Raw genomic sequence first — 14,283 nt, 5'->3', positions numbered from 1 at the left:
TGTGTGTCAACAAGGGACCATGAGGTGAGGCAGACAAAGGCGATGCTGCAACGTGGGGCCGGGAGGAGTTTGTCATCGCAGGCGGCGCTGACATGTTTTAGGGCAGACGCTGCGACTTCCTCTTTGTACAGAGAAAGCGTTGCCATTCGTTGGGCCGGGTAACAATTAAAGCTCAGCTGGGTAAAAACTAAGGCACTCCGGCGGGTAAAACGTCACAGACGACAGGGGGGGGAACGGCGAGACATGCTGTAAAAATCTGGAGGGGTTTCACTGGTCTTTTGGCTGTAGACTAATCTGTGAGTGAGGAGGCCGCTGGCCTGAGAGCGGTGAGACGATCAAGGTCATCTTCTGTCTGGTTGCGTGTGTGTGTCTGTGTGCAGATGAGCTTGTGGTTGTGCAAGTTTATGTGTGTTTTTGTGTGTGCAAGTGTATGTGAGAGTATGCAAGCGTGTGTGTGTGTGTGTGTGAGAGTATGTGTGATCGTGTGTATGTGTTTGGCTGTGGTAGTGTGCAAGTGTGTGTGTATGTGTGCGCACAAGTATGAGTGCTCGCGTGTATGTGTTTGACTGTGGTAGCGTGCAAGTGTGTGTGCTTGTGTGCACGCGTGTGAGTATGAGTGATCGTGTGTGTTTGACTGTGGTAGTGTGCAAGTGTGTGCGTGTGAGTATGAGTGATCGTGTGTATGTGTTTGACTGTGGTAGTGTGCAAGTGTGAGTGTGAATGTCCAACTATTGAGTGCCCGAGTTTGTGTTTGAGTGAGTGTTTTGTGTTTTTGAGCATGTGTGTGTATGACTGATTGAGTGTGTGTATGTGTGTGTCAGTGTGAGTGTGTTAAGTGATGAGGGCAGACTAACAGGCTATATCTGTGTGTGTTCTGTTAACAACCACATCTTCCTGTTTATTTGGAGAGACTATTTATTTTACATGCAAGAGTGTATATATACACACACACACACACACACACACACACACACACACACACACACACACACACACACACACACACCAGACAACACATTGTACATCAGCTCTACTCTTACCTCCCAATTCATCAAGCATCTTAACAGTCTGTTCACTGATTTGTGAACTGCAAAACCGCAATTCGAAAACAACACACCACCGTAGTGGGGAGAAAACGCGTCTGCAGTTCAGAGCAACAGGCGGGTGGGTGTTTGTGGGTTTGCTGGCGGGTGCATCTAACCTCCATGTCCAGCCTCTCGGGCAGATGAACAGCTCCAGGACAAAGTAACGCAGCATGATGAGAGGCTTCTTCCACAAAACCAGCGACTGACGCTCCCGCTCTGTCCCTCTGTTTCTTCTCATCCAAGGACAGTTCAGAGTCTAGCCACACGTGCACACGCATGCACACACACACACACACACACACACACACACACACACACACACACAGTATGAATTATACAATGACAATCGGGGGAAGGGACTTTTTCTCCAGGGTGTAAGGGGAACCCAGCATAACGCAGGCGCGTGCTTCAGTTAACTGAAATCATTACAGTCCTTGCAGTGTCTTGCTTGTTTAACATCATGTCTGCAGTCTGTAGATCCCTGAACCCCAATAAGCGGCCCGCGAGAGCCAACCATCTGGCCTGCGCCGATTCAGAGCATTGCTGGAGGAAACGTCAGCGGAACACAAGGATCTTTTACTGCACAATGATGTTCGCTGGCTGAGCAAAGGCCGTGTGTTGGACAGGGTGTGCGACCTGCGCGATGAGCTTGTGTCATTTTTATCTGGACTGCGGAGCCAAAAAGCCCAAGAATATCTGAGATATTTAAGTAACAATAAGGTGATGGCTTTTTTTTTTGGGTGTGACTTCATGTCTCATCTAAATCACCTTAATATGCAATTACAAGGCGAAAACCACACTGCATTTTATCATCTCCAAGTCCTAATTCTTACACATTTCAACTTACTCTTTATTTAGCACCAAAAAAAGTGCTGGATATCTCCTATCCTCTTGCTCATGTTGACTCTGTGAATGAAATGTAATCCGAGTTCCATAAAGTAGTCATACATTTGACTAATACAATTACTCAGCCTTCAGCACATGGATTTTAATATTGTTCAATTACCCAACATGGTACAACTCGTACATTCCCGAGTTTAAACAAAGGGGGTGACTATTATAAAAGTTAATCTCAAAAAGGCAAAAGACTAACTAAACCACCACAGCCACAAAGAGACTATTAAAATTAACTAAACTCTATATTGATGTGAAAACGTATCAAAAACTAATCCTCTATTGTTTCACTGCTCATGACTGAGCACCAGTGTTAGCTAACATTAGATATTATATATCATTTTATATTGGTAATGAATTGCCAGTCCATAGACACAGCAGGCTAGCTATTTAGCGAGCTAACATTATTTAGCTAATGTTAGATAAGGCAAACGTTAGTCTTGAAAAAAAAACGTTAAAAAAGAACGTTAGTATTTGGAAGAAAAAAAAGTGAAAACTACCAAATCCGCTGTGGCGACCCCTGGGAAACAGGGTACAAGCCGGAGGAGGAAGAGGAAGAGGAAGAAGCAGAAGCAAACGTTAGGTTTAGCTAGCTAATGTTAGCTAAACGTATCGCTCGGAGGGAGGTGGGAGGGAACTCCGCTGCGCGTCATCAAACGCTCGCAGCGGAATCGACCAATCGTATGATTGGGTAGGGGCTCGTTCAGTTTGGGAACAGCGGGAAACAGTAGATTGACGTTAGACGCAGCTCGGGCCCTCGCACCTTTGCTAACCAACTCTGTGTCAACTACAAAGCTAGCAACGCTAGCTAGCAACCTTTAACGTTAGCGTTCATCCGTAGACGCTTGGCCCAGTCTGAGTCAGAAACACTGGAGGTGAGAAAATAGAGTGTACTGAAGAGATACCTGCATCAAAAGCCGACGTTTCCTGTTGTTAATCGATGTAAGGAGTGTGGACGTGATCGATGAGACAAACGGTGGCCCTAAAATCACATTTATGGCCGGACGAGAGACGTCGGCGGCCCTTGAAATCATATCCCGGTTGGCGAAAACGCGGCAACTTGCCGCGTCACGAATGACGTCAGCATAGAGGGCGTGTCCGTCGCGGGACGCCATAAAAGAAGAGACGCCCCCTCTCGGCTGGGAGGAATACATACGGCTGAGCAACGTATTCGTGAGGCGAGGAATCGTCTTCCACTTCCTCAACCTCAAAGCCGCTGTCGGTGGTCTCGTCGCTCGCCTTTTTTTTTATCTACTTCTCTTTTTTTGTAAAGTGACGCCAGAGCAGGAAGGGTCGAGGATAGTTCCCGTCGATGCAGAGAACGGTCAACTGAGCATGCGCAAGTACTCGTCGCCTCCGTTGTTTGGGTAGGGTAAGGTTAGGGCGGGGTTAGGTTTAAAGTTAGCTAATCAGAGCAGAGTAGGGGCGGGTCTTCCTAGAATCCTAGCGCCTGGATGCTACGCGGGGCGTGTGGAGGAGCGGTAGAGGCATTTCGCGCATGCTCAGTTGACCGTTCTCTACGCCATTTCCGTTCTCCGCATCGATGGGAACTAGCCTCTACCGAGCAGGAAGGGGGCTGTCACCGATGGATTTCTCGTTTTTCTACGGCTAGCGCTTTAGCCCACCAAGCCACACCCACACGACCACCCTGAATTTCAGTAGCCAATAGCTATGAAACCATAAAACCACGCCCACTTTTCGGTTGTAATTCAAACCGCCCGTGATAAAAATGTGCTCAGAAACAGCATGACGGTATTGTAACCGGTTATTTTGTTGCCCGGTGGGGGATTCGATACGGGGTGTACTGCACCACAAGGCGACGTCACTAACCGCTCGGCTAAAGGGTCAGACCCGTTAGCTAGGGGCTAACGTGTCTTATTAGTAGTTTACAGTCGTCACCCTCCCCGGAAGCGCGCCCTCGCGCTTTGTTCTTCCCGCGCTCCGAAGAGACTTCTGAGGATCTGCACACTTCCGGATCCCGCTGCTGCCACCAATGTAACCGGTTATTTTGTTGCCCGGTGCGGGATTCGATACGAGGTGTACTACACCACAAGGCGACATCGCTAACCGCTCGGCTAAAGGGTCAGACCCGTTAGCTAGGGGGCTAACGTGTCTTATTAGTAGTTTACAGTATCTCTTTAAATTAGCTACTAGCTACTGACATTAACCTACAGCGCCTTCATCGGCTTGCGCGACGTCAAGGTTAAGAAATTGTATTGTAGCGAATTCATTCAGCGGAATGGTGAGAATGCAAGGAGTGGAGGCGACGAAGGTGTATTGAGTTTAAATACTTGGGGTCAACTGTCCAAAGTAACGGAAAGTGCAGAAGAGAGGTGAAGAAGAGAGTGCAGGAAGGGTGGAGTGGGTGGAGAAGAGTGTCAGGAGTGATTTGCGACAGAAGGGTACCAGCAAGAGTTAAAGGGGAGGTTTACAAGATGGTGGTGAGACCAGCTACAGTGGCGTTTGAAAGTTTGTGAACCCTTTAGAATTTTCTGTATTTCTGCATAAATATGATCTAAAACATCATCGGATTTTCACACAAGTCCTAACGAGAACCCAATTAAACAAATGCGACAAAAAATATTATACTTGCTCATTTATTTATTGAGGAAAATGATTCAATATTACATATCTGTGAGTGGCAAAAGTATGTGAACCTCTAGGATTAGCAGTTAATTTGAAGGTGAAATTAAATTCAGGTGTTTTCAATCAATGGGATGACAATCAGGTGTGAGTGGGCGCCCTGTTTAAGAAAGAGCGTTGTTGATGCTCATCAGGCTGGAAATGGTTACGAAACCATCTCTGAAGAGTTTGGACTCCACCAATCCATGGTCAGACAGATTTGTACAAATGGAGGAAATTCAAGACCATTGTTACCCTCCCGAGGAGTGGTCGACCATCAAAGATCACTCCAAGAGCAGGGCATGTAATAGTTGGCCAGGGCACAAAGGAACCCAGGGTAACTTCTAAGCAACTAAAGGCCTCTCTCACATTGGCTAATGATAATTTTCACGAGTCCACCATCGGGAGAACACAGAACAACAATGGGGCGCATGGCAGGGTTGCAAGGAGAAAGCCACTGCTCTCCAAAAAGAACATTGCTGTCTTTCTGCAGTTTGCTAAAGATCACGTGGACAGGCCAGAAGGCTATTAGAAAAAATGTTTTGTGGACGGATGAGACCAAAATAGAACTTTTTGGTTTAAATGAGAAGCATTATGTTTGGAGAAAGGAAAACACTGCATTCCAGCAGAAGAACCTTATCCCATCTGTGAAACATGGTGGTGGTAGTATCGTGGTTTGGGCCTGTTTTGCTCCATCTGGGCCAGGACGGCTTGCCATCATTGATGGAACAATGAATTCTGAATTATACCAGTGAATTCTTAAGGAACATGTCAGGACATCTGTCTGTGAACTGAATCTCAAGAGACCGTGGGTCATGCAGCCAGACAACGACCCTAAGCACACAAGTCGTTCTACCAAAGAATAGTTATAGAAGAACAAAGTTAATGTTTTGGAATGGCCAAGACAAAGTCCTGACCTTAATCCAATCGAAATGTTGTGGAAGAGCCTGAAGCGAGCAGTTCGTTTGAAGACACCCGCCAACATCCCAGAGAACAGCCTGATTGATGCAAACACTAACATCTCCTGTCTCTCTACTTTTATCTGTTTAAAACAGAGATTATATTCTGTCTCCACGGGCACCAGCCGGTACCTATAACAGAAAACAACTGTTCTGTACAGAGGAATGGGCTAAAATTCCTCCAAGCCGATGTGCAGGACTGATCAATGGTTACCAGAAACGTTTAGTTGCAGTTATTGCTGCACGGGGGGGGGGGGGTCACACCAGATACTGAAAGCAAATGTTCACATACTTTTGCCACTCAAAGATATGTAATACTGGATCATTTTCCTCAATAAATAAATGACCAAGTATAATATTTTTGTCTCATTTGTTTAATTGGGTTCTCTTTATCTACTTTTAGGGCTTGTGTGAAAATCTGATGATGTTTTAGGTCATATTTATGGAGAAATATAGAAAATTCTAAAGGGTTCACAAACTTTCAAGCACCACTGTATGTTGTAGGGTTTGGAGACAGTGGCACTGACGAAAAGACAGAAGGCGGAGCTTGAGGTGGCAGAGTTGAAGATGCTAAGATTTGAAGAAGGACAGGATTAGGAACGAGTATATTAGAGGGACAGCTCAGGTTGATCAGTTTGGAGACAAAGCAAGAAAGGCAAGATTTTCAGATGGTTTGGACATGTGTGGAGGAGAGATGCTGGGTATACTGGGAGAAGGATGCTGAATATGGAGCTGCCAGGGCAGAGGAAAAGAGGAAGTTTATGGATGTGGTGAGGGAGGACATGCAGGTGGCTGGTGTGACAGAGGAAGATGCAGAGGACAGGAAGAGATGGAAACGGATGATCCAATGTGGCGACCCCTAACGGGAGCAGCCGAAAGTAGTCGTAGATTGTAGTGAATTCAGGGGCAGCCGGGAATCTGTCGCAGCCTGGAATCGAACCTGGATAGCCCGGACCACGGGCGACTGTGCTAACCAGTCAACTAAAGGGTCCGACCCTTAGCCAAAGGCTAGTAAGTCTAGTCATCCATGTCGTTACACTATCCCTCTCCTTCGGGAAGCGCGCGACGCTTTAGCATAGAAACTCCCTCACGCCTTTGGGCGCATGCGCTTCCAACGATGGTCTCATGGTCTCACCATCCCACTTCTGACACCAATGTCGCATTGCAGGGTATCTAGCTAGGTGGATGGAGGAAGAACAGTGAAGAGATGATGTTGCTGTTTGATAGCTCAACGGGGCCCATATTTATTCCCTTGCTGCAGCAACAGCTAACCCAAGGTTGAGGTGTCTCTGGTAAAAAAACAATTAACAAGGTGGCTAACCCACTGGCTCTGTTACTTGAACCCCCTATTAGCTAACTCTCCATAGCACGAGCTGCCGTCCTCTCTCTCCTCAAGTCTCTCGAATGTGGCCAGAGCATTGCATACTATCCCGAAAGGCATGACTGGGAATTTCCACAGTCCAGAACCAGATATGAAGGCTGTCTTAGGGAGGGCCTCTGGCAAAAGCAGCACCTGCCAGTACCCACTCCCTAGATCGAACTAGGAAAACCAGGCAGAACCTCTGAGTCCATCCAGTGCATCATTGCCTCAGGGCAGGGGATATGAGTCTTTGACTGTGATCTCGTTCAGCAGTCTGAAGTCAACACAAAACCGCCACTCTGGAGCAACCTTCTTTGGTACCATTACCAAAGGCGACACCCATGAGCTGCTTGAAGGTTCAATCACTCCTGCTGCCCTCATCTCCGCCCCACACTGTTCAGCGGTTGTCTGCTTATTCAGTAGTATGCAGCGTGGTCGCTGGTGATGGGGTTTGCTGCACCTGTACTATCTAATGTTGGATTAAATGGGTCCTGCCTAGGTCGGAGGGTGAAGTGGCAAAAATTGACCGGAATACATCAAATTCAGTGGCAGCCTGGAAGCAAACTCAGGTCGCCCGCACCACAGGCAACTGCACTAACCAGTCAACTAAAGGGTCCAACCCGTTAGCCAAGGGCTAGCGAGTCCAGTCTTCCGTGGATGTTACGCTAACCCCCTCCTTTGGGAAGTGCATCGCCGTGCTTCCCAAAGGAGCTACAGTACCAGTTCCCTCACACCTCTGGGCGCATGCGCTTCCGATGGCCTCACAGTCTCACCAGGAAACTTCTAACACCAATATAGCGAATTCGTGGGGCAGCCGGGAACCGCTGCAGCTGGATGCAAACCTGGGTCTCCCGCACCATGGGTGACTACTTTAACCAGTCGACTAAAGGGTCTGACCCATTAGTCAAGGGCTAGTGAGTCTAGTCTTCTGTGGTCGTTACACTACTACCCTTCTTCGGGAAGTGCATCCCCATGCTTCAGCATATCAGCTCAAAACCCAACAGGCACTCCTCCTGGATTTCAGCTACCCACACAGAATAAGGAAAAGTCAGATCACCCAACTGGATGTTGACCATACAATGGCCGAGCATGGCTGTTCTGTGACGAGGGGCTGTGCTGTAGGGCACCACTGGCGGTCCTCTGGGAATATGTCTGGGCGTATGATTGTCCCGAAGGAGGGGGGGGGTAGTCTAACGACCATGGATGATGACACGCGCTAGCCCTTGGCTAGTTGACTGATTAGTGCCGTCACTTGTGGTCTGGGCTATCCGGTTTCGATTCCTGGCTGCGACAGATTCCCGGCTGCCCCTGAATTCGCTACATTGGTGTCAGAAGTGGGATGGTGAGACCGTGACCACGGACGGATGACTAGACTCACTAGCCCTTGGCTAACAGGTTGGAGCCTTTAGTTTGGCTGGTTAGTGCAGTCACCCGTTGTGCAGGGTATCCGGGTTCGGTTCTCGGCTGCGGTGGTGGTTCCCAGCTGAGTTCGCTACATTGTAACGACCACGGATGACGAGACTTGCTAGCTCTTGAGTAACGGGTCGGACCCTTTAGTTGACTGGTTAGCGCAGTCACCTGTGGTCCGGGCTATCCGGGTTCGACTCCCGGCTGCGACGGATTCCTGGCTGCCCCTGGATTCGCTACAGTACGGTCGACTTTAGGAGTGTCTGAAATCGTATTACAAGATTCTTCCAGGTATGAATATAGGAAATATATTGTAATATTTACGATTACAGGTAGGAAGGATATATAAATGTTTGCCCCCCAACGAGCTGTTGTTTTTACCTTTTTTTTGGGGGGGCAGGGGGTTCCAAGACTTAATTAGGGGGTCAGACCCACTACCCCTGCCATTCGAACCATGCACACACACACGCACAAAGCCAAGTTACGATAAACAAGCATAATAAATAGTATCGATCTATTCAAAAGTATTTCAGCGTCATCTACGGTTTCAATTTTCGACATAATCAAATACGCTGTTACTCTTTAACCACGAGGAACTCAAAACTACTGTGATGAGGAAAGACATTTCTGAGTAACAGCTTTCCGTATCATGGAGAAAATATCAAACTGTCACTGATTTAAAAAAAAAAAGCAACTCCAGCTGCACTCTCAGATGCAGTAATCAGTATATCAAGTAGGATTTCTGGCCTGGACTAAGGTGCATCTGTTTAGCGCTGCTAATCTCAACACCTTCCTCTATCGTCACCATAGGAAAAAACTCTTGATACCGTCATGAGGTTAATCTACTGCCGAGTCCTGCAAGTCACACTGGTCCGTTACCTATCAGGTCTCCGTTGGGCTGCACCTCGATCCCCCGACGCCTCTGGGGCAAGTTGCCTTTGGCCCCGTTGCTCCCCACCATCTCCTTAACTGGCGTGGGAGAAAGACGCCTGCCACGAGAAGACGCCCGGCCTCAGGACGGGCTCCCAACACGCTGTCCTTAATCTGCCCCGGAACCCTCACCGAGCTCCTAACGCAAACGCTGGAGCGTAAAGCTCGCTGACCTTAACGGGGTCGTGCGCAGCAAACACACGTTTCTGCACGCGGTTCACCTTCAGGAGGTATACGGGCACCCTGCCCGACGGGAGACGGTGTGGGGCAGGGCCGCGTTGTGCAGATTACTGGTAACCCAATCAGGGCTGCGTTTGACCCCGTGACACCAGCCTCTGCTGCACCCGGCCTGTCGAATCTACACAGACAGATGGACCGACTGACTAAACGGCTGACTGGATGAGTGACTGGAGGGCTGACTGGATGAGTGACTGGATGGCTGACTGGATGAGTGACTGGATGGCTGACTAAACGGCTGACTGGATGACTGACTGGATGAGTGACTGGATGACTGACTGGATGAGTGACTGGATGACTGACTGGATGAGTGACTGGATGGCTGACTGGATGACTGACTGGATGAGTGACTGGATGGCTGACTGGATGAGTGACTGGATGGCTGACTGGATGACTGACTGGATGAGTGACTGGAGGACTGACTGGATGAGTGACTGGAGGACTGACTGGATGAGTGACTGGATGGCTGACTGGATGAGTGACTGGATGGCTGACTGGATGAGTGACTGGATGAGTGACTGGATGACTGACTGGATGAGTGACTGGATGGCTGACTGGATGAGTGACTGGAGGACTGACTGGATGAGTGACTGGAGGACTGACTGAACACGCATGCCCGCTGATTATGTGAAATGCTCTAGATACCAAAGCTTTTCCACACATGCATGTGAGCAGGGAGACCTCTTGAGTGACACGAGGAGCAGATATTCCAGATGAGGACGCCAGAACTGATGTGTAACAACACATGCCAACACGCGCTCACAATACGGTTTTGATTCAGCACGAGCCTGGTTTTTATGTTTGTTTGTTTGTTTGTCTGTTTGTTTCTGCAAAGGCGAAAGCGGGGGGCGCAACATTTCCTCATTTCCACTTTTTATTTAGCTAATCATCTTATCCTGCCATGCAGGGCTTTAACTGCAGGGGGGCTGTTGTCACACACACACACACATGAGGGATTCGTATGCCTCCATGCACACACACACACACACACACACACACACACACACACACACACACACACACACACACACACACACACACACACAGGCCAACATGCACGTACTGTACATAGTGAGTCTCACCACAAAGGCTTTGGTCGGTCAGGAAATCTGCCAGTGAGCAGTGAGATGAGGACTCTGACACGTAGGTATGCAACTCACCATCTGGTCAAACTGCCAATGTCTCACACACACACACACACACACACACACACACACACACACACACGGAAAATAATCTCTCCATCTTGTTTTTGAGCGCTGCCCTCCGGAGGGGCCTCTGGCGGCAGTATTTTCCATACATCCAGACCGGCTGGGCTGTCAGGCCTCAGACACTGTACAGCGCTTATTGTACAGGGGCCCGCGATGGCTCTTGAAAACCTCCAGGAATTTACTGGACGCCAGCGGAGGCCGGCGAGGAGAGCCTGGCCCGGCGCCTCACCCGGTTCAGGGAAATAACGGACACTCCAAAGGAGAGACATGAGTGGGACCTGGTCCAGGATGTTGTCCTACAGAATGGCAACCCTTTGTATTTCACCAGTTGTGTCAGTCAAGGTGTCATATATTGCCACGAAAGATGTACACACACGCACACACACACACACACACACACACACACACACACACACACACACACACACACACACACACACACACACACACACATACTATGAGAATGAACAGTGAGTCTATCAGCAGTGTGTTGGCTGTTTTTTATTAAGTTGGCATCCGTCAGTAAGTAGAAAAATTGAAGCTTTATCTCATTCAGATAATTTGGGTTTCTTGGGGATGGTGCAAAAAAAAAAAAAAAGCTTTTCATCACAAACATGTGGAAAATATGCACAAAAGGAGGGACTGTGTCTTGTGTTATGGCTGTTAACGCTTCCTGGTATTTCCACTTTTTTGGACTTGAGAGGAACAATACGCAGTCCAACAAGTGTGTCAGCACACGACATCCTGTTTGCCTCAATGATGGAAACCGGTGCCAAACAAGGCAACTTGGTGCCAAACAAGGCAACTTGGTGCAAAAACAAGGCAACTTGGTGCCAACAAGGCAACTTGGTGCCAAACAAGGCAACTTGGTGCAAAAACAAGGCAACTTGGTGCCAAAAAATGCAACTTGGTGCAAAACCAAGCAACTTGGTGCAAAAACAAGGCAACTTGGTGCAAAACAAGTCAACTTGGTGCAAAACAAGGCAACTTGGTGCAAAACAAGTCAACTTGGTGCAAAACAAGTCAACTTGGTGCCAAACAAGGCAACTCGGTGCCAAACAAGGCAACTTGGTGCCAAACAAGGCAACTTGGTGCAAAACCAAGCAACTTGGTGCAAAAACAAGGCAACTTCGTGCCAAACAAGTCAACTTGGTGCAAAAACAAGGCAACTTGGTGCCAAAAAATGCAACTTGGTGCAAAACCAAGCAACTTGGTGCAAAACCAAGGCAATTTGGTGCAAAACAAGTCAACTTGGTGCAAAACAAGGCAACTTGGTGCCAAACAAGGCAACTCGGTGCCAAACAAGGCAACTTGGTGCCAAACAAGGCAACTTGGTGCAAAACCAAGCAACTTGGTGCAAAAACAAGGCAACTTCGTGCCAAACAAGGCAACTTGGTGCCAAACAAGGCAACTTGGTGCCAAAAAATGCAACTTGGTGCAAAACCAAGCAACTTGGTGCAAAACCAAGGCAATTTGGTGCAAAACAAGTCAACTTGGTGCAAAACAAGGCAACTTGGTGCAAAAACAAGGCAACTTGGTGCAAAAACAAGGCAACTCGGTGCAAAACAAGTCAACTCGGTGCAAAACAAGTCAACTCGGTGCAAAACAAGACAACTCGGTGCAAAACAAGGCAACTCGGTGCCAAACAAGTCAACTTGGTGCAAAACAAGGCAACTTGGTGCACAACAAGGTAACTTGGTGCAAAACAAGGTAACTCGGTGCCAAACAAGTCAACTTGGTGCCAAACAAGGCAAGTCAGTGCAAAACAAGGCAACTCGGTGCAAAACAACACAACTCGGTGCAAAACAAGGCAACTCGGTGCCAAACAAGTGAACTTGGTGCAAAACAAGGCAACTTGGTGCAAAACAAGGTAACTTGGTGCAAAACAAGGCAACTTGGTGCAAAACAAGGCAAGTCAGTGCAAAACAAGGCAACTCGGTGCAAAACAAGACAACTCGGTGCAAAACAAGGCAACTCGGTGCCAAACAAGTGAACTTGGTGCAAAACAAGGCAACTTGGTGCAAAACAAGGTAACTTGGTGCAAAACAAGGCAACTTGGTGCAAAACAAGGCAAGTCAGTGCAAAACAAGGCAACTCGGTGCAAAACAAGACAACTCGGTGCAAAACAAGACAACTTGGTGCAAAACAAGGCAACTTGGTGCCAAACAAGGCAACTTGGTGCAAAACAAGGTAACTCGGTGCAAAACAAGTCAACTTGGTGCAAAACAAGGCAACTTGGTGCAAAACAAGGCAACTCAGTGCCAAACAAGTCAACTTGGTGCAAAACAAGGCAACTTGGTGCCAAACAAGGCAAGTCAGTGCAAAACAAGTCAACTCGGTGCAAAACAGGCACCACGGGGGAAGGCATCTTAAGGCACATGGTTTACATTCGGCGGGGTCTAAATTAGGTTGGTTCTATTAGTCACGATCAATCTCTAAAGAGAACACCAAAGCGGCAATAAGCAGACTTGCGGTAGATGCAGTAGTGCGTAAAAGTCTCCGGGGCTGGATTGCGTAATCGCTTCCTCCAAAACAACAAACCATACACCGAGACACATTGAGTCAAGACGCTGGTGCTGAAAAACTACGTTCACTTCTAACACCAGGCGAGTACACTAGAGAAGTGCAACAAATATTCAGCTTGCGAACAGGCTCGTCTGTAGAAGTACTTGTAAAAACTTAGCTCCAGTTCAAGTTCCAACTTAAAACTCCCCCCCCTCCTCTCTTTTTTGTTCTCTCTTTCTCTTTTTTTTTGTGCGGCAATGCTCTGTGCCTTAAAGGCACGCAACTCACCGTTCAGAGAACAGATGATCCACAGCAAGCTGTGTGTGTACATCTGCAGTAGCAAATGTAGTGCACAAGTATGCAACCCATGAAATGCATCATAACTTGCATGGGGTGTGGTGAGGGGCCGGCAAGGGAGAGCACAGAGAGAGAGAAAGAGGGAGAGGAAGAATATACCGTCGGGGGAGGGGATGGCAGCCTGACAGACAGACGGACAGAGAAGGAGAATTTCATCATTTGCCTGGTGGAACCTCCAGAGAACCAGTCTAATTAAAGTCCTATATATATACACATAAGTAGATCATCTTCCTGGCTCACACTTCTAACACTCATCGGCCCTCGGCAGGTTTCTCACGGCATCGGGGGGAAAGAAACCTCCGCTTGTTCCAAAAGCGAGAGGAGGAGACGGCCCCGTAACATCTGATTTTTTTTTTTCCAGGTCAGAACTGGAAGCTGAAAACCTGGACTACATTTCTCATACCACGGGCCGTCTCAGTTGTGGTTCCTTGTAGTGAGAATCCTGTTTCAGATTTGGGTCAGAGACCGGCAGCCACCGGGCCAGCAGGTGAGGAGGTGTGGTGGTGGATTTAAGGGCCGGTAGCACAATGTTAGCCGTCCACGTCACGGCTAACGGGAAATCCATGATCTACCAGCTTGTCGTAGCGTTGGGCGGATATGGAAAATAAGTCATTATGACGGTAATCACCAGAAATGTTACACCATGTCACTGTATTCAATTCAGTTCAATTCAATTCAACTCAGTTTATTGTCATTAAAAACAATGTGCAGGCACA

At 48.0% G+C, this 14,283-nt stretch overlaps 1 pseudogene; it reads right to left on the bottom strand.

Moving 5' to 3' along the window:
* The window catches only part of LOC130116880 (vacuole membrane protein 1-like), a 118,329-nt pseudogene extending 104,762 nt beyond the window's left edge, over nt 1–13,567 (bottom strand).
* Nucleotides 13,568–14,283: the final 716 nt, after the last annotated feature.

This window comes from Lampris incognitus, chromosome 8 (assembly GCF_029633865.1).
Source record: "Lampris incognitus isolate fLamInc1 chromosome 8, fLamInc1.hap2, whole genome shotgun sequence".
Lineage (NCBI taxonomy): Eukaryota > Metazoa > Chordata > Actinopteri > Lampriformes > Lampridae > Lampris > Lampris incognitus.
The sequence above is the reverse complement of the archived record's forward strand: the minus strand, read 5'-3'. Positions and strand labels throughout refer to the sequence as shown.